This window comes from Pinus tabuliformis, chromosome J (genome assembly GCF_031772625.1).
Source record: "Pinus tabuliformis cultivar Carrire ecotype Pingquan chromosome J, CPIR1, whole genome shotgun sequence".
Lineage (NCBI taxonomy): Eukaryota > Viridiplantae > Streptophyta > Pinopsida > Pinales > Pinaceae > Pinus > Pinus tabuliformis.
The window spans coordinates 1,058,058,762-1,058,078,029 of NC_142295.1; positions in this window are offsets into that span (position 1 = coordinate 1,058,058,762).

The window sequence follows — 19,268 nt, forward strand, 5'->3', positions numbered from 1 at the left end:
TTCAAATTTACAGGGAAAAATTTGAGCAACTCAAAATGAAGGAGGATGAAAATATTGCTGCATACTTTCAGCTTGTCGATGAAACAAAAAATACATTGGAAGGTTTGGGAGAACCTATCAACACCAAAATTATTGTCCGAAAGATCCTCAAAACCTTTCCAACAAGATTCAACCCAAAGGTATCTGTCTTGGGAGATAGATCGGATCTAACCAATCTTAGCATAGATAAACTGCATGGAATTCTTATGGCACATGAAATGACAATTGAATAAGAGGGTGGAACATCTCACTTAGAAACTTCATTTTCCTCATCCAAGAAGACTGGTAAGGACTAGTAGACTCAAGAAGACAAAACTTGCAGCTGTAAAGATGAAGAAAAGGAAGAAGATGAAGAAGAATTTTCAGATAAAGATTTTTCCTACTTCACAAAAAAGATGAGAACATGTACAGGAAAATTCAAAGGTAAACTTCCATTGATATGTTTTGATTGTGGTGAGGTTGATCATTTTGTAGCCAAGTGTCCTAACAAAAATGATGATGTTACGAAGGGAAATAAAGGTCCTAGGAAGTATAACAAGAAAGGAAAGAATAAATGGTTTAATAAGAGTTTCTTCTCCAAAGAATATAGCTCCTCCTCTGATGAAGAAACGCATGAAAGAATATTGTTTATGGACAAGAATAATAAGAAAGAGGCATCTGATGAAGAAGGAGAAGAAGAGATGACTGAGGTTGAATTTAAAAACGAAGTGATCAGGGTTATCAAAGAGCTCAAGGCCGAAAAGAAGCATGTGAAAACTCTTGAAGACAAATTAAAGATAGAAAGGGAATAAGTCCTAAATCTTAAAATCAAGGTTCAAGAATACAAACTAATTGAAGAATTGCTCAGGAAAGAATTAAAGGAAAGAAACAAGGAAAGAGAGGCATTGGAAGCTGAAATAGTCTCTCTATGAAAGGAAGTAAAAAATGGAAAAACTCTTCAAAACTACGCCAACAACTCAAAGGCATTGGAAGAACTCATCAACAATCAACGATCATGCATTGAAAAGAGTGGTCTTGGTTACAAAGAAAAATCCAAGAATGAGTCAAATCCCTCTATGGAAATAAAAGAATATGAATATGCAAAATCTACCAAGCAGGTAGATCTCTCAACTAAATCAAGAGATCAAGACTTGCAGGAAGAACCATGGAAAACAATTCTTTGAAGAAGATTTCTTCCTAGGTATCAAACTATCTTTTATGGTCATTGTTATTCATTTGGAAGGTTTGGACATAGAGCTGTAGAATGTCGCATGTATGTCTACAATGAATATTCCAGAACTCAGTAGAATATCTACAGATTTGATCATTTGAGAGATGATGTTGAATGTTACAAATGTAACAATTTTGGACATCTGTCTAAAGCTTGTATATTTTGAAGTAAGGATGCATTAGCAAAGGATGTATTGTTGGTTAAAAATATGAATCACAATCTGACCAGTGTTGGAAAAATGTGCGATCATGGACACACGATGCTATTCAACTCTAAGAAATGTGAAATCAGGTAAGGAAAATTTGGAAAAGTTGTGGCTACAATAAGAAGAGCTCCAAATGCCATATAAATTTTGCGTGAAACACCTAAATGGTGGTTTTTGGCAAAAGAAGATAAAAGTTGGTTATGGTAAAAACGAATGGGACATATAAATTTTGACAATTTGGTCAGGATTAGCAAAAAGGAAGCAGCAAGAGAAATTCCTAAAATTTCAAAACCTACGAATACGATATGTGAATCTTTTTGGCACAATAAACAGACAAAAGTTGAGTTCAAGACAGAGGAACACTTTGCATCACGTCCATTGGAATTAATACATACTGATCTATGTCGTCCTACGAGAACAAAATGTTTAGATGGTGAATTATACTTTATGCTAATGATATATGATTACATGAGAATGACATCCATTAGTTTCTTAAAGAAATGATAATCATATATGATTACACCAGAATGAAATTCGTCAGTTTCTTAAAGAAAAAATCTGAGGCATTCGAGTGCTTTAAAATCTATAAGGAATTGGTCGAAAATGAAACCGATTTAAAGATCAAATGTCTGAGATCAGATAATGGTGTAGAATTCACATCTAAAGAATTTCAGTAATACTGTGACAAAATGGAATAAAAAGGCAATTCTCAATAGCCAGAAAACCACAAAAGAATGGAATTGCTAAAAGAAAAAATCGAACGTACAGGAAATGGATAGAACAATGTTAAATGACTCAAAATTGGATGGTAAATTATGGTTTCAAGCAATTGATATAGACGTATTCATTATAAACAGAGGTCTTCTTAGGAACAACTGTAATATGGATATGTAAGAACTATGGAAGGGAAGACCGACTAATGTCAAATACTTCAAAATATTAGGAACTAAATGCTAGATCAAAAGAGAAGACCAAAACTTGGGCAAGTTTGATTCCCATGTTGACGAAGGTATTTTCGTTGGTTATTCACACAAAATAAATCTTTATAGATGCTACAATCTGAGGAAAAAACAAATAGTTGAAAGCATAAATGTTACTTTTGACGAAGACTGTGTTCTAAAGGATAACAATGAGATCATATTTGAGGGGATTGAGGTAGAATATGTGAAGAATTAAGAAGAAGGTAAGACCAATAAAATAAGGAACACAACATCAAGAAGGAGGAAATGACAAATGATTGGCAGGATGTACAAGGAACTTCTCCAAAAGTTTTAAAATAATGGTGTCAAAAGAATCATTTGTCAAATTAAATCATTAGTAACACAAATGAAGGAATTATAACCAGAATAAGTCACCAACTTCCTTCATCACAACAAGCCCACCTTTCTCTTTTAGCAACTTTTGAGCCTAGCAATTTTGAGGAAGCTAGTCAAGATGAACACTGGGTCGCAGCTATGAATAAAGAACTGAATCAAATAGAGAAGGACACTTGCGAATTAGTTCCATGAGCAAAGGATAGAAATGTTATTGGAACTAAATGTTTGTTCAGAAACAAATTGAATGAGGATGGACAAGTTACTTGGAATAGGGCAAGATTAGTTTGGAAAGGATATGCACAAGTAGAAGGAATTGATTTTGAAGAAACATTTGCTCTCGTTTCCAGAATGGAAGCTATCAGGACATTTCTCACTTGTGCATGCTCAAGAAAAATCAAGGTGTACCAAATGTATGTTAAGTCAGCCTTTCTAAATGGTGAATTGGAAGAATAAGTTTACATTGAACAACCCGAAGGTTTTCTACTCTCTGAAAAGGAAGATTATGTCTACAAAAGAAGGCACTATATGGTCTCAAACAAGCTCCTAGAGCTTGGTATGATTGTCTAGATGGATATCTACATCAACAAGGATTCAATAAAGTAAGCGCCGACAACAATATCTATGTGAAATTGGATGAAGATAACTTAATAATTATCGAGACAATATAACCTTTGGAAGCAATGGTGACAAATTAAGTAAAAAATTTTCCACAAAGATGCAAAGCGAGTTTGAAATTTATCTACTTCATTAGCTAGCATACTTTTTATGGCTTTAGATATCTGATCGGGATAAGGGAATATTTATATAGCAAACCAAGTACATCAGGGAAATGCTCTAGAAATTCAAGATGGAACATTGTAGGCCTCTCCTTACCCCAATGGTAACAGGTTGCAAGTTAATTTTAGAAGATTCGTCAAAGGATGTGGACCAGAGGTTGTATATATCTATGATGGGCAGTCTTCTATATGTGACAACTTCTCAACCAGATGTTATGTAGGCAGTTGGACAAGTAGAAATATTCCAGGTAGCACTAAAGGAATCTCATATTATTGTCATCAAAAGAATTCTTCGATAACTTAAGGGCATAGCAGAATATGGTTTATGGTATCCCAAAGGAAATGGTATAGTTATCCAAGCTTATATATATGTAGATTAGGGAGGAAGTGTTGATGATCGAATGAGTACCAGTGGAGCAACATTCTATCTAGGTGTTTGCCTCGTTCCATGGTTAAGTAAAAAGCAGTCTTCAATTTTGTTATCCACAATGGAAACAGAATATATCATGGCATCTGCTTATTATACTCAATTTCTTTGGATGAAGCAAGCTTTGTTAGATCTTCAAGTAAAGTTTCATGAGCCTATTCCCATATTCTGCGAAAACACTAGTTCCATCAATATCTCCAAGAATCTTATGATGCATTCCAAAACAAAGCACACTCCGATCAAATATCATTTTGTTAGGGAGAAGGTCACTGAAAAGAATGTCAAGCTTGAATATGTTGGCACAAAGGAACAAATTGTTGACATCATTACCAAACCATTACCTTATGAAAATTTGATTATCTTCACCAAAAGCTTGGAATTATCCCAAGTTCTCATTAGAATGTTTCTCTTATCTAACTAAGTAGAAATGGGGAGTGGAGGTGTGTACAGATTGACAGGATGACAGTTTGTTAGGGGGAGTTACCCTTTGCCATTGATGATAAAGGGGGAGAGAGGGCAGTAGGAAGAGTTGTCATGATCGCATGGGGAGTAATTTTGTTGCCATCAATGACAAAGGGGGAGATTGTTTATCTGTGGTTGTCATTGATGTCAACCCAAGTAGCACTAAGGACTACCTTGATCTTGCATGGGAATTTTTACTTGAAAAATCAGCCTATTCTAAGTCAAGGATATTCTAGATATATTCTACTCATTGAGATGTTTTCATTGATATATGGCACACCATGTAGTTCTTCACGGTTTGAGAGTTATTTGTGTTTGAAGTTAGTAACCCCAGTTAGTGGGCTAAAAGCCCATGAGGTTGTAGCATGGCACTCATCATTGGTTGTGGTCATTGAATAGTCAATAATTAATAATGTTTTATGCTCCTAAAATGCCTCCAACATTCACTTGTTGAGGACCTTCTCAACTCAAGACATTTCTATAAATAGTGACCCTCATATCTTCCTTTAGAGAGCACTTTCAACGAACTACCTTGTGAGAAGACCTTTATAATTTTTAAGCCCTCGTGAGGTTCTAGTGAAGGATATATTGTAGGGAGTTAGAGATTTTGTTGAGGTTTGGTTAGGGCACAAAATTATGATTGAGTTTGAAGGTTTGTTTTGAAGCAAGTTTAGAGCCCTGGATTCTAGGATTTTGCTGCTTCAAACAGGTCATTGTGGAATCTTTGCTATACATTTTTTCTACGAAATTTTAGAAGATTAAATTAAAACCCATTTTAATCGAACTCTTGTTTAACCTTGTGAACAAATTTTAGATCCTTTTTTGCTATATTTTTGGAGACATGATCTCAGGAAGATAGAGTTTTTGCTGGCTGCCAAATTCCATGTGAAACAGGTGACCTCGGGAAAATCGCCATAACTTTCTCTCTGAGCATTGGATTCAAATTTTGTAAATATTGATAGTAAGAGGACATACTCTAGTTGGTTTTGTATCATTTTCATGGCCGAAGGTTGAAATAGTGACACATGGAACTTCATACAAGTTAGCTCTACTGAACTAGTCAATAATCAGGTCATCGTGGGAGATTGGGAAAAAATCTTTCTTGAAGAATTCAATCTCAATCAGACCTATGGGGTTGGAAAGAGGTCTCAGAGGGATACGACTGGATGAAATTTTAGACCTTGGAGATCAAAAATTACATAGATACAATAGATTAAATATCAAGTTCCTAGAAGTAAAGAAAAAATATGCATTCAAGGATCATTGCAGTAAGGACCGCACATCAATAGTCAAGGGTAAGTCTGCTATAGAAAGGTATGTATGATTAATGTTATCACATGAATTTTGAGTATCATCTCTAACATATAATTTTGCAGGACATCTTAAGTATATTGTTTTATATTTGTTTGGGTCTTTCTTATTAATGCATGTGTAGGAACAATGACAATTTATAACAACTCAGACACATAATAGAAGGACATGCAATGCCAAAGTACCATCAATTGAAGCAAGCACAATAGTACCTCAACAATTGTAAGTGATCCAAGAATAAATGTTGAGACAAGTGTCAGGTCTTGTCAAAAAGCTAGTGCTGTAAAAGAGTCATCATTGAAAGAGTAATTATTGTAAAAGAGTCAATATTCCTAGAGTCGAAGAGGCATTGTTGGGAGGAATAGGAGTCATTGCTAGGATGATGTTATGGCTGGGTTGGAGGTCATAGTGTGATTGGGTGTTTCATCAAGTACAATAAAATCATTATAAATATTATTGTATTGTGGATTATTGTCCCTCGTATAGGAGTCCACACTCGTGTCTCACTTCTGATCATTATAGGGTGGCAGGGAGGTGCTAGGTTGGTGCATGAAGTCACCTACAGGTCAGATCTTATGAACACTTTAGGGTGTTAGGTTGGTCTAGGATGTTGGGGCATTCATTCACTTGACTACTGAAGGAACCAGGGCATTGGGGCATCCTTTTAGTGGGAGCTAGAGAAGAATGATTTTCTAGAATTCTAGGAAGTTGTAACTTTCATTTCAGCTGAGGCTGAAGATTAAAATCATTTATTAGAAAAGAATTCAGTGGTTTTTGACCCAGAGGGTGTTTTCCACCTAAAATTATTGTTCCTATTGTGTTTTATTATTTATTGTTGTTACTGGATAAACATTAATAATAATTGAAGATTAACTAATGCTTTGAAAATATTTAAAAGTGCTAATAGCTAAGGAATATTAATTCACCATCTCAATATTTCCAACAATAAGGCATTAAATTCAATTATTCCCAAACATGGGAAATCTAATCTGAAATTTTCCTTTCACCACTTAGGCTAAAAATAACTTTTTGGAATGTGTTACTTTCACTTAACCTGACTTCCAAGGCCTCATTATGGAAATGTGGTTACAAAATTCCTCTATAGTTAAATTTCTCAAAACTAAATACTAATACCACCATTGGCCCTACAATCAACATCATTTTATCATGTTGGTAGTTCAATGTTCCTCCTTATCATAGGCATATGAATCTTATGAGATTCGACATAAAGAATTTTCCAAACCAATTTAAATCATACCTCTATTAAGTATTTTATTCATGAGGTGAACCCTAAAATTTTAATTTGCTTCATATCAAAACAAAACCCTCAATAGATCTTAATTTCCAATTACCAAAATCATAACTTAAACTAAATTAAGTCATGGTCTTAATTAGAAATTTCGTTAAATTGAACAGTTGATACTTATCTTCGATTTTCTCATTGGTTCTTTGAATCTGTTTTCAAGCTCAACCATCTTAGTGTATTATCATTTGTAAGCCTAAATTCATCATAGCTCCATGAGATCTCTAATCTCGACTATTTGAGTGTTTCTTAGGCCCAAGGTTAGCACTTAGCATAGCTACATGCAATCTTCAACTAATTTAGCCTTTAACTCCAATTTACACAAAGTATTTGTAACACTCACATTACTCCATGCAGTCTTTTCGTATAGCTCTTAATTGGCTTCATCATGCTCACCACTTAGTGATTCATAGGAATATTTCTTTTCCCACCAGTTACTCACCTTTCTCGGGCCTAGGTACGAAAAATCTGGGAGGTCCACTTGTCTCAAGGCTTTCATGCATAGGGCCTCATCAACCACACAACCCCAAGGTATTTTATACACAAGGTAGTCATTAGAGGCTTACAACCCAGTAGCCATTCATCATTCTCTAATGACTAGTGCATGGAGTCTTATAACTAGGTACCCTTGCACTAGTCATGGAGTCTTACAATTAAGGTCTCGGTTATGACTTGATCCCATGAGTTAAAAAAAGTGCCATAGGCCATAATGCCATATTGGATTTACTAATACTCAATTTTTTATCAATCCTAAGGCACACCAACCAGTGTGGATATTGCACTCCATGTGTTCGTTAATTTACTTCGTCTCCAAATTGAACCCTACGAGTGGTTTCTCAACCCAAAGGAATAAGATTTAGTGGCATTTATATTGTTTCGTAGCCCTATCATCATCAATGTGTTCTCAAACCTAGGTGAACCCATTCTAGGTACTATACCTATCTTTAATCTCATTAGAAATCCAACAAGGAAGGTGGAAGTAGATAATGTATACGCATTGAGTGTTTCTTAGCCCCAAAGCAAGAAATTTGTGGATTAAATGCTTCATCCTTTGGCTAAATATTATATTTGGTATTTAGTATACCTTCTAACATAACCTTAAACATTTTCTTATCATAACATAATATAAACATGGGAAAATGAGAGTCATAATCACATGATAATAAAAATAATTAACAACGAGAATTCCCACTTTCTCAATGGATTCCTCACATAACATGGAATCTCATTGGACAACTTAATTATGTTATCCCAACTTAATTATGTTATCCCAAACATGTCATTCATATATTATTCAATTTTTTATAAGCATAACTAATCATTATTTTAGAAGAATGATTCCAAACACAACCTATCAATTTCAATAACACTGCTTTCATTCATTTAATCATCAACATGTTCATTAATATAACACATATTCACATATGTAAAACGAAGTCAAGGTTAAAACGACCTGATATATCCATGAAAGGCATACATTTATTTGGAGTGGCAGTTTCTAAAGTCAACCCAAAATAATTCTTCAATTGAATTATTTTCTTTTTACGCTTTCGCCTTACTGCCATCACCAACACCATCATCTGATATTATTGTTATTGTAATATTTAGGAGTACATTAGAGTCAACATTTCCTTTCTTATGTTGTTCACACCATTGATTTTTGACCTGCATATATGTTTTTCTTCATTCATGCGTGTTGAAACTCTTAGGAGCATTACTACAATGTAATTTTGAACAATGACCTTTCCTACCCATATTACAAATGTGTTTTATGTCCCCTGAAACCCATTAAATAACCTCACTATGCCACCTAATCATGGAACTTATAATCTTTGTTTCCATTCCATCCATAGACTCATAATGTTTCTAAAGATAAGTAGTTTATCTTTCTATTATGATGGTTTTCAAGTAAACTCCTATAGAACCAAACAATAGATTTTATTCCTTTTCTATATTATAACACCAAAATTGCATACAAATGTATCTTAACTATGTTGAAGTAATTCTTAAGATTATTCCCTTTTTATGCCATTCTCGTGTCTATCTTGTCACCGTGCATTTACTCCCATGGAACCAACCAACCCATTTGTCTTTCACATCCTTCTTACTTTTAACTACCCTTTTATTCATGCATCGAGCTTCATCTGGGTCTCATATCTCTCATTGAATTCCACTCAACCCTTCCTAGAGCTTCATTAATTTCCTTCCTCACCCAACAAATTTCCGAAGGCCTAAAAACACGAAAGGAAAGAATCAAGAAGAAAATGAAGAACCATAAAAGATCATGACATAAAATAAATAAAAAACAAAGTAGCATGGCCATGCTTATAGTTAAGAATCAAAGAAATAAGATGGAATAAGAAGACAGAAAAAAAAAAAAAAAAAAAAAAAAAAAAAAAACACAAAACTTGCAATGATTCCCCTTCAATCCAATCCCATGAGTTCTAGTGTTTTCAATGGATTTTATACCACCGTATGTATGCATAAATTCCCGTACCACACCCTTTACAAGGTTTCATGGAAACGTTTAATATTTCTAGTTCCCCTCTAATTTCTCTAAATATCCTTCAATGTTTAATAGAGGTCCTTGAGGGAATTCCTCCTCTCCCTCTCTCCTCTAGCATTAGAAAATGTCGGTTCAAGTACCTGAGAGCTCATATGAGGCACTTGCCTCTTGTTATATTGATTCTCTCATGCGTTGCCATATTCATCTAGTTGTTAGCAACTTTAATGTGTAAAAATTTCCAGTTGGTGCTGGCCATGCTGCCCTACAACTACACACAAATCTCAAATTTTTTATTAGTCACATGTCTCAAACCCAGTAATTGTTAAGGAATTTCATATTGACTAAACTGGATGTTGTCCATGTAAGTTACTAGCTTGTTTCTATTTCATATCTATGCTCCCTTAGGATATATAGGTTGGCCTGGACTCCTCGTAGCTACTCAACTGTTGATTCCAGATTTTCCAATGCATCCAAATGTCCCGTGGAGCGGCCCAAGGCATGGTCCACCTCCCCCTCACTCTCCATGCTTCCTGACTCTGTTGTTGACGAACTTTGGTTATTATCCCGGTGGACTTCAGGGCCTTACTTCCCTCCGTCACGGTAAGGCTGACCTCTCTGTTGAGGCATGAGGAAATACACAAAATAATTCAAGATCGAGTGTTTGGAAGGGGCCAAGACTATCCCAAAGGATCTGTCCACCGAAGCCTAAGCTAAAGACCCAAGGAGCCAAAACAAACAAGGGGAACCACACCCAAAGTCAAGACAGGACCCACACTCATTAGTGACGGCTATAATCTTTTCTAGCCCCAAGAAAATTACACCACCAACCAAGGAAAGTTTACTTTAAAATAACTCAAACACCCCACTCCCCAAGTTGAAACACCCAACATAATGATGCCCAACCAGGACCAATAGACGATTATTGTAGCCTTAAGGCAGAAACTAGAAATAGGAGGGACCAGGGAGAGGCTAGACATACATGTATTCACATTAATGAGTAACAAAAAAAACGACATACTCGAAAAATGCTAAGCATTTACCACCCAAGAGTCACTTGATGTAACCCCTCGACCACATACACAGAAGACCTACAAGAGAAGCTACAAGATTATCAACCCAACAATAGTATCTTTCGCGAGCCTAATACCAAACACCAAGAAGGAAATACAACTTCATCGAAAAATAAAACACCAACGGAGAAAAATTGAGATAAAGACCATAAGTAAAGGGAAAGGGTTGCCTCTAGTTCATAGGGGGCTAGGCCAAAAGGGTCACCGCGCCATAAAATGAAGCCAAATCTCCCACATTTTGAACCAAACCAACAACAAAGACCTAAAACTCTACTCAATTTTTCTCCAGGGTCCCAAATGAAAGCTTGGGAGCCAAACCTATATCCATCTAGTACATTTCAAGTTAACATTGTGTTTCACTAATTGAGCCAATTCCTAGGTGAGAACACAAGGCCACTGACACTCAACCTCACCACCCTACACCCAACACTCATCACTCGAGTCTCATCAACCTTTCTGTTATGCCTGCACACCATTATATCACATGTTAACGCTTATGGATAGTTTAGATGGAAAAAACCTATAACATTAATCATTGATGGTCTAGGAGCTTCCTGCCACATGCCTTGAGGGGAGAACCCTGAGGTTAATTGGCAACTCGTTTTCCCACCCGCATCAAGGGTTGCAAGAAAATACTTGAAAATGAATATTTAATGTTAATTAATTTTTTATATGTATCTAATAATTTTTTTTGATAAGTACATATATTTGAAGCACAATGTTTAGATCGCTCTTCCTGTGATGTAATTATGCCCATTTCTTTGACCATCCCTTTATACACATTTTTCGACATTCCTACTGGCACGTTCTAGATATAATCTTGTTGATCCTTTGGGATTTTCATAATGTAAATAATGAATTATTTTTATATTGATATATGGAAACTAAATATAACAAAATTAATATTAATAAATGAATGATATGTAGTAATATATACATATAATTCTAGAAAAGCATTTTAATTAGGAATAATACATTTTGAATGATTCATTTTTGTTGTTGTATGTTGTTGGGTCCCTATAATACTAGTGATTACCCCATTACTACTGTAGTTGTGTCCCTTATTAATATTGTCCCCTATTGTCCCCATATTGTTATTACTGTGCCCCATAGAATTCCTCTATTGTTATTTTTGTGGCTTTATATTATTATTATTAGGTCGGTTGGGTTATATTGTGACTCCTTAGACTCCTATATATAGAAAGGAGGTTTTGTCATTTGAATCATCCAAGAATTTCTCATTTATGTAATGTAAAGGAGGTTGCCCCCTCGAAGAGGCTGAATTCTAAGGCGTGGATCTCTCTTTTCTATCTTTTTGTGAGCTAGTTTCATAACATTTGGTATCAGAGCTTTGGATTCTAGGGTTTCACTGCTCCAAACAGGTCATCGTGGAATTTTCTATATAACATTTTCTCTGTGATGTTTCAGAAGATAAAATAAAAACCCATTTGAGAAGAAATCACGCTGAATCTCGGGTCCGAATTTCAGAGCTTTTAACACTATATTTGTGGAGATATGATCTGAGGAAGTTGGTCTTTTTGCAGACTCCTGAATTACATTCCAAACAGGTGACCTGGGGAAAATCGTCCTAACTTTCTCTCTGAGCATCAGATTAAAATTTCATCAGAAGGTACAAAAAAGGACGCACTGTAGTTTCTTGTATATCTTTTTCAGATCCAAAGATCAAAATAGTGACTCGTGGCATGTCGTACAAGTTCGCTCTACTGAACTAGTCTATAATCAGGTCCTCTTGGGAGATTGTGCATAACTCTTCCTTGGTGAATCCAACTTAGATTAGACTGGTGACATTAGAAAGAGGACGCAGAGGGCCACCATAGGTCACAATTTTAGAACTGGATGATCCGAAATTGCAGAGATAAGTCAGATTCGATATCAAGCTTCTACAAAGTGAAAAAAGGTGTGTAGTTTTTTTTTAATTTTTGCATAAGCTTGGTTTGAAAAATTAGTTTGAATCGGTAATTTATGCCCTAAGGAAAGAAAATGAAAACACCTAGTAAGCAACCTGAAAGCTCTAGCATGAATTATGAAGAAGAGGAAGAAACGCAACATGATGTATCAAAATTACAAGACCAAGTGCAACAAGTGTCACTTGCACAAAAAGCAACAAAATCTAAGATGGATGGTTTAAGGAAAGATGTGGAAGCTAAGATGGATCGTTTAAAGAAAGGTGTAGGAGCTAAGATCGATTGTTTAAAGAAAGGTGTAGAAGCTAAGATGGATGGCATGGAAGCTAAGATGAATGGCATGGACACTAAAATTGATGGCATGGATGATAAGATGGAAGAATTGAAGATAAATATGAATAAGTTGCTACAAGAAATGGTCACTAATGATGAAAGGGTAGTAAAGGAAACTCATGATGAGAACAAAAGAAATGTTAATCATGATTCCATAGACTCTAATGTTGGATCGAAAACCCACCATATTCCAAAAATCGATATGAGGAAGTTTGATGGCAAGGATCCTACAACATGGATATTATAGATGGAGCAATTTTTCGATTTCAATAATGTGCAAAACACAAAAAAGGTACGTATTGCAACTTTATATTTGGAACCAAGTTTGTATGGTATCAATGGCTTTGCTGTCGTAAACAAATTATCACTTGGGCAATTTTTACGGAAGAATTGACAACACATTATGAGTATACAAAAATAAATACTTCTTTTAGCCAATTGATAAGTCTCAAACAAAAGGGTTCAATAATGGAGCACATTGAGGAGTTCCAAAAATTGAACATAAGGGTAAAAAATATTCCAGAGGAGCATAGGATTGATGTGTTCATAGGGACTTTGAAGGATAATATCCAACATGATGTTCGCCTTTGGGAACCCGATTCATTAGAGAAGGCATTCAGGTTAGCAAGAAAAATGGAAAGAAAAATTATGGCAACCGGGAACCATACCACTCACAACTATAAAGATGGAAGTGTTGTTGCCTCTAGCCTTCCACAACCTATAAAGTTGACACCACAAAAATTGGAAGAAAAAAGAGCAAAAGGGCTTTGTTACAGTTGTGATAGAAAACACAATAAAGGTCATGAGTGTGCTGAGAAGAAATTATTCTACATAGATTGTGAAGAGGAAGAAGAAAAGGAGAAAGAAAGGTCAAAAGAAGAGGATATACTCGAGGTACATAGCCTAGATAAAGAAGAAATGAATCCTACCATATCTTGTAATGCATTGGCAGGAATTACCACTCCTCAAACCATCAAGATAGAAGGATAAATCAAGAAGAAAAAGGTAATAGTGTTGATTGATTCAGGAGGTACCCACAATTTTATTCATTGTAAGGTAGCAAAAGAATTGAATTTCTTCCTATATCCAGCACCAGAGTGTCAAGTGATGGTTGCAAATGGAGGAACAATAAATTGCTCTGGAAAGTGCCATAATATCAAGCTATCCATGGGAGAATATGTATTGACTAGCCCAATGCTTTCCATTCCAATGGGAGGTGCTGATGTTGTACTAGGATTCCAATGGCTACAATCCTTGGGTACAATAGCTTTTAATTTTCAAGAACTTTTCATGAAATTTTCTGTGGAAGGAAAGGAAGTTGAATTAAGGGGTATTGCAGGGAAACTGGGAAAGATAATCAGCTCTAACGGTATGATAAAGCTTCTAAAAAAGGAACAAAGAGGTGTAATTGCACAATTATGTTCGCTAGAAGTTTCCACATTGGAATCATCTATTTCTCCAAATCTCCAAAAAGTATTGGACAATCATTCCAAGGTATTTGGGACTCCCAAAGGTCTCCCACCTATTTTTGATCATGATCATGCTATTCATCTGATTCCAGGAAGTGTTCCTCCAAACATCAGGCCATATAGATATCCCTATGCCCAAAAGAGTGAAATTGAACGTATGGTTGCAGAAATGCTAGAGGCTGGTATAATTCAACCGAGTCAAAGTTCTTTCGCTGCTCCAGTAGTATTGGTGGACAAGAAGGATGGATCATGGTGCATGTGTTCGGATTATAGGGAGCTCAACAAGCTCGCTATTAAAGATAATTTTCCCATTCCTGTCATTGATGAATTACTGGATGAATTGCATGGATCAATTTACTTCACCAAGTTGGATCTTCGTTCAGGATATCATCAAATCAGAATGAAGACTGAAGACATTCCGAAAATAGCATTTAGAACTCATGAGCGTCATTATGAATTTTTGGTCGTGCCTTTTGGCCTTACCAATGCACCTTCAACATTTCAAGGTTTGATGAATTCCATTTTCAAACCATTCCTTAGAAAATTTGTGTTAGTATTTTTTGATGATATACTAATTTACAACAAATCTTGGAAGGATCATGTTGAACATGTTGACAGGGTGCTACAACTATTGGAGGAGAAACAATTATATGCAAAAAGATCCAAATGTTTCTTTGGAGTACAAGAGGTGGAATATCTGGGTCATATTGTATATCATGAAGGAGTTAAGGTAGACCCTAGCAAAATTAAATCCATTAAGGAATGGAAAATCCCCACATCCATAAAGCATCTGCGAGGATTTCTCGGGTTGACAGGGTATTATCACAAGTTTGTTAAGAATTATGGGAGAATAGTAGCACCTCTAACAACATTGTTGAAGAAAGATGCATTTTCATGGACTCCAAAAGCAACAAAGGCCTTTGAGCATCTTAAAGAGGCAATGTGCCAAGCACCAGTCTTAGCTACACTAGACCTCACAAAAACCTTTATTGTGGAATGTGATGTTTTAGGAAATGGAATTGGTGCTGTTTTAATGCAAGATGAAAGACCCATTGCTTTCGAAAGTCGTCCAATCAAGGGAAAGTTTTTACACAAAGCTATTTATGAGAAGGAAATGTTGGCAATACTCCATGCACTTAAGAAATGGCGACCCTACCTAATGGGAAGACAGTACAATGTAAAAACGGATCATGATAGCCTTAAATACTTTTTAGAACAAAGATTATCCTCTGAAGAGCAACAAAAGTTGGTCACAAAGATGTTGGGTTATGAATTTGAAATCATCTACAAAAAAGGGAAGCAAAATGTGGTGGCAGATGCACTCTCAAGAAAGGATGAGGATGTGGAAGCATTGTTGTGCGCCATTTCTATTATCCAACCAGATTGGATAAACGAAGCAAGGGAGGAATGGAAGAAGGATGAAGAAGTGTGGGCATTTATTAGAAAGTTACAACAAGACTCCAGTACATCTAATACATTTAGCTGGAAAAATGATTCATTATGGCACAAAGATAGCTTATACCTCTGTAAGAATTCCCAGCTAAAACAAAAGATTCTTATGGAATTGCACACTTCTCCCTTAGGAGGGAACTCAGGATTTTTAAAAACTTACCACAGGGTTAAGAAGGAATTCTTTTGGGAGGGCCTTAAATCAGATATTCAAAAGTTTGTGGTGGAATTTTTGGTTTGCCAACAAAATAAAGTGGAAACATTTAAGACATCGGGTCTATTATAGCCTTTATCCTTTCCAAGCCAATGTTGGGAGGCGGTTTCAATGGATTTTATCACAGGGTTACCCAAGTCTGAGGGAAAGAGTGTCATCATGGTGGTAGTTGACAGACTTACCAAGTATGCACACTTTTGTGCATTATCACATCCATTTAAAGACAGTACAGTTTCTACTACATTTATGGAAACAATTCAAAAGCTACATGGAAACCCAAAGATTATTGTAAGTGACAGAGATCCCATTTTCACTGGAAATTTTTGGACATAATTATTTTCTTGTCTTGGTACTCAGTTAGCTCATAGCTCATCTTATCATCCTCAATCTGATGGGAAAACTGAGATAGTAAACAAATGTTTGGAAGGATATCTTTGTTGCTTTGTATCTGATAAACAGACACAATGGGTCAAATGGTTGCCTCTGGTTGAATGGTGGTATAATACTTCCTTCCATATAGCAACAAAAATGACCCCATTTATGGCACTTTATGGATATCAGCCACCATCCATCACATCATATTTAAGAGAAAATTCTAAGGTTCAAGCAGTGGAACATCGCATTGAACATCAACAACATATCCTCCAACTCTTAAAGGATAACCTCATGTTGGCACAGAATAGAATGAAACAACAGGCAGATCAACATCGCAGTGAAAGAAGTTTTGATGTAGGTGATTGGGTATTCCTATGGCTACAACCATATAAGCAAATTTCCCTCAAGCAATCTAAGAAGGATAATAAATTATCACCAAAGTATTATAGTCCGTACAAGGTGTTGCAAAAGATTGGTACTACGGCATACAAATTGGAGCTTCCTGTAGCTTCTCGGTTGCACCCAGTTTTCCATGTTTCATGTTTAAAGAAGATTATACATGACAAGCTCGCAGTTCAAACAATATTGCCAGAACTTGACGAGGAAGGAAAAATTATATTGGAACCAGAAGCAGTCACAGAAACAAGAACTCGATAGTTATGAAATTGATCAATTTCGAAGTATCTTATCAAGTGGAAGAACTTATCCGCTGAAGATTCCACATGGGAGGATGAGAATTTTATGCAAAAGCATCCAGAAGTACTGATTACTAGTGATTACCCCATTACTATTGTAGTTGTATCCCTTATTAATATTGTTGTGCCCCTATTGTCCCCATATTGTTATTACTTTTCCCTATAGAATTCCTCTATTGTTATTTTTTGTGGCTTTATATTATTATTGTTAGGTCGGCTGGGTTATATTGTGACTCCTTAGACTCCTATATATAGAAAGGATGTTTTTTCATTTGAATCATCCAAGAATTTCTCATTTATGTAATGTAAAGGAGGTTGCCCCCTCGAAGAGGCTGAATTCTAAGGCATGGATCTCTCTTTTCTATCTTTTTGTGAGCTAGTTTCATAACATATGTTTTTGCTATTGCAAGTCTAATAGGTCTCATTGATCATTTCTTTGGAAACACTTCCTATGTTTTAAGTATTACTTGGTTCTTGGAATCGTTGGATTGATTTTTGCATTGTAAGTGGAAAGTACATCTATAAGTTCATTCCACTATATCCATCATAGCTTTGTAGAAGTCTCCCCACCGCCCACCCCTCCCCCCTCCTTTCATTAATCTCCAACTCCACTCCAGATGAGTTAAGGCCCAATTCATCATCATATACATGTTCTATAATTTTTATTTTCTTAGAATGACACTCTTTTAATTCATTGTTGGTCCATGTAGAATGTTAAACATATGTGAATTAATAGATTATTTAAAACATGTTATCTAATATTCTTAAGTATATTATTAGTGAAAATTCAAAAGAAAAACTCATATTGAATAAATTTTTTTCATTCGCTTGATTCATCCTTCTCCAATTTTTCCATCAGGATTTTATTCCCTTTTGTAATTAGATCAAAAAGAATATTATCAAGCTTCCTCATTTTGTTGCTCTACATGACACACACTAACCAATACATGTTATTTAAACTTACATATAGTGCAAACATATTATTTTTGTAAATACTTTACAAAGAATTTTCCTTTTGTGTTTTTTTGGATGTGCTATCATTGTGTCATTTAGTATTTTTATTACTTGAACACTTCTCAAACATTTTTTTATTAATATACAACTTGTACCATTCAATAAAAAATCCATAAATATATTTTATAAGTAAATCAAATAATTTTCAGTCAAAAAGAGGTTTGGTAACCGGTGCACTTATGTTCATAAGCACACTCACGCTTTTAATTGTTAAGCACTGATAGTGAAAATGATTTTTTAAAAATAACTTTAAATTATGACAGTGTGATATGTAACGATAAAAGCATTTACATCATAGTATAAAATGAAAAGGTAAAGATTAAACATAATATTTTTTGACTTAATGGTGATATTTGTGAGAGGGGAAACAATGTGTTTTATTACATAAGGTGCATCGATAAACAAAAGTCATTAAAAAAAACCATACATGGCCGATAGGGTTTGGATCTGATTCAATAACTGTTCCCCCTATTTACATGTCAAAATTGTTATATAGAGTAACACAAACCCATTAAATCTGAAATTCCTAAAATGAGAAGCCCTAATTGTGAAGTGGTAGAGCGAGTTAAACCTTAGTGAAATTTGGCAGTCATATAAGGAAGAAGAAGGAAGGGTTTAAGGTAAGTATTGATTTTTTATTTTATTTTTGTTAATTTTAGTTAAATCTAAATAGGAACAAAGATTGTAAAATTTTTAATTAGTAAAATCAACAGTGATTTTTTACTTTTCAAGGTTTTTATTTTTTTCTTCTGAATTTTAATTAAATCTAAGAGAAATTGTAAAAAAAATATTCCTAAAATCAACATTAACATTTAAATTTTATTATTCAAGATTTTGAGTGAATCACCATATCTTTCAAATTTTGATCTTTTGAATAGTTCTATTGCTCCAAGTATTTTTCTACTCCACAAAGCTCCAAGTATGTCTCTCTTGCAAATATCTCTCTCAAAATTTTGGGAAAAATAATGAAATAGTGAATAGATTTTTACTATTTAAAAGAATTTATGAAATTAGATTTCAAAATGTTAATTACTACTCATTTTTCATTTTGAAAAAAACAAGTCAAGATTTTTAAAATTTTTATTATTTATTTATTTTTTTCACATTTTTTTTGAACATTATTGCATTTCATACTAAAAAGCACTAGTGTGTTTACTAGTAATGCACTC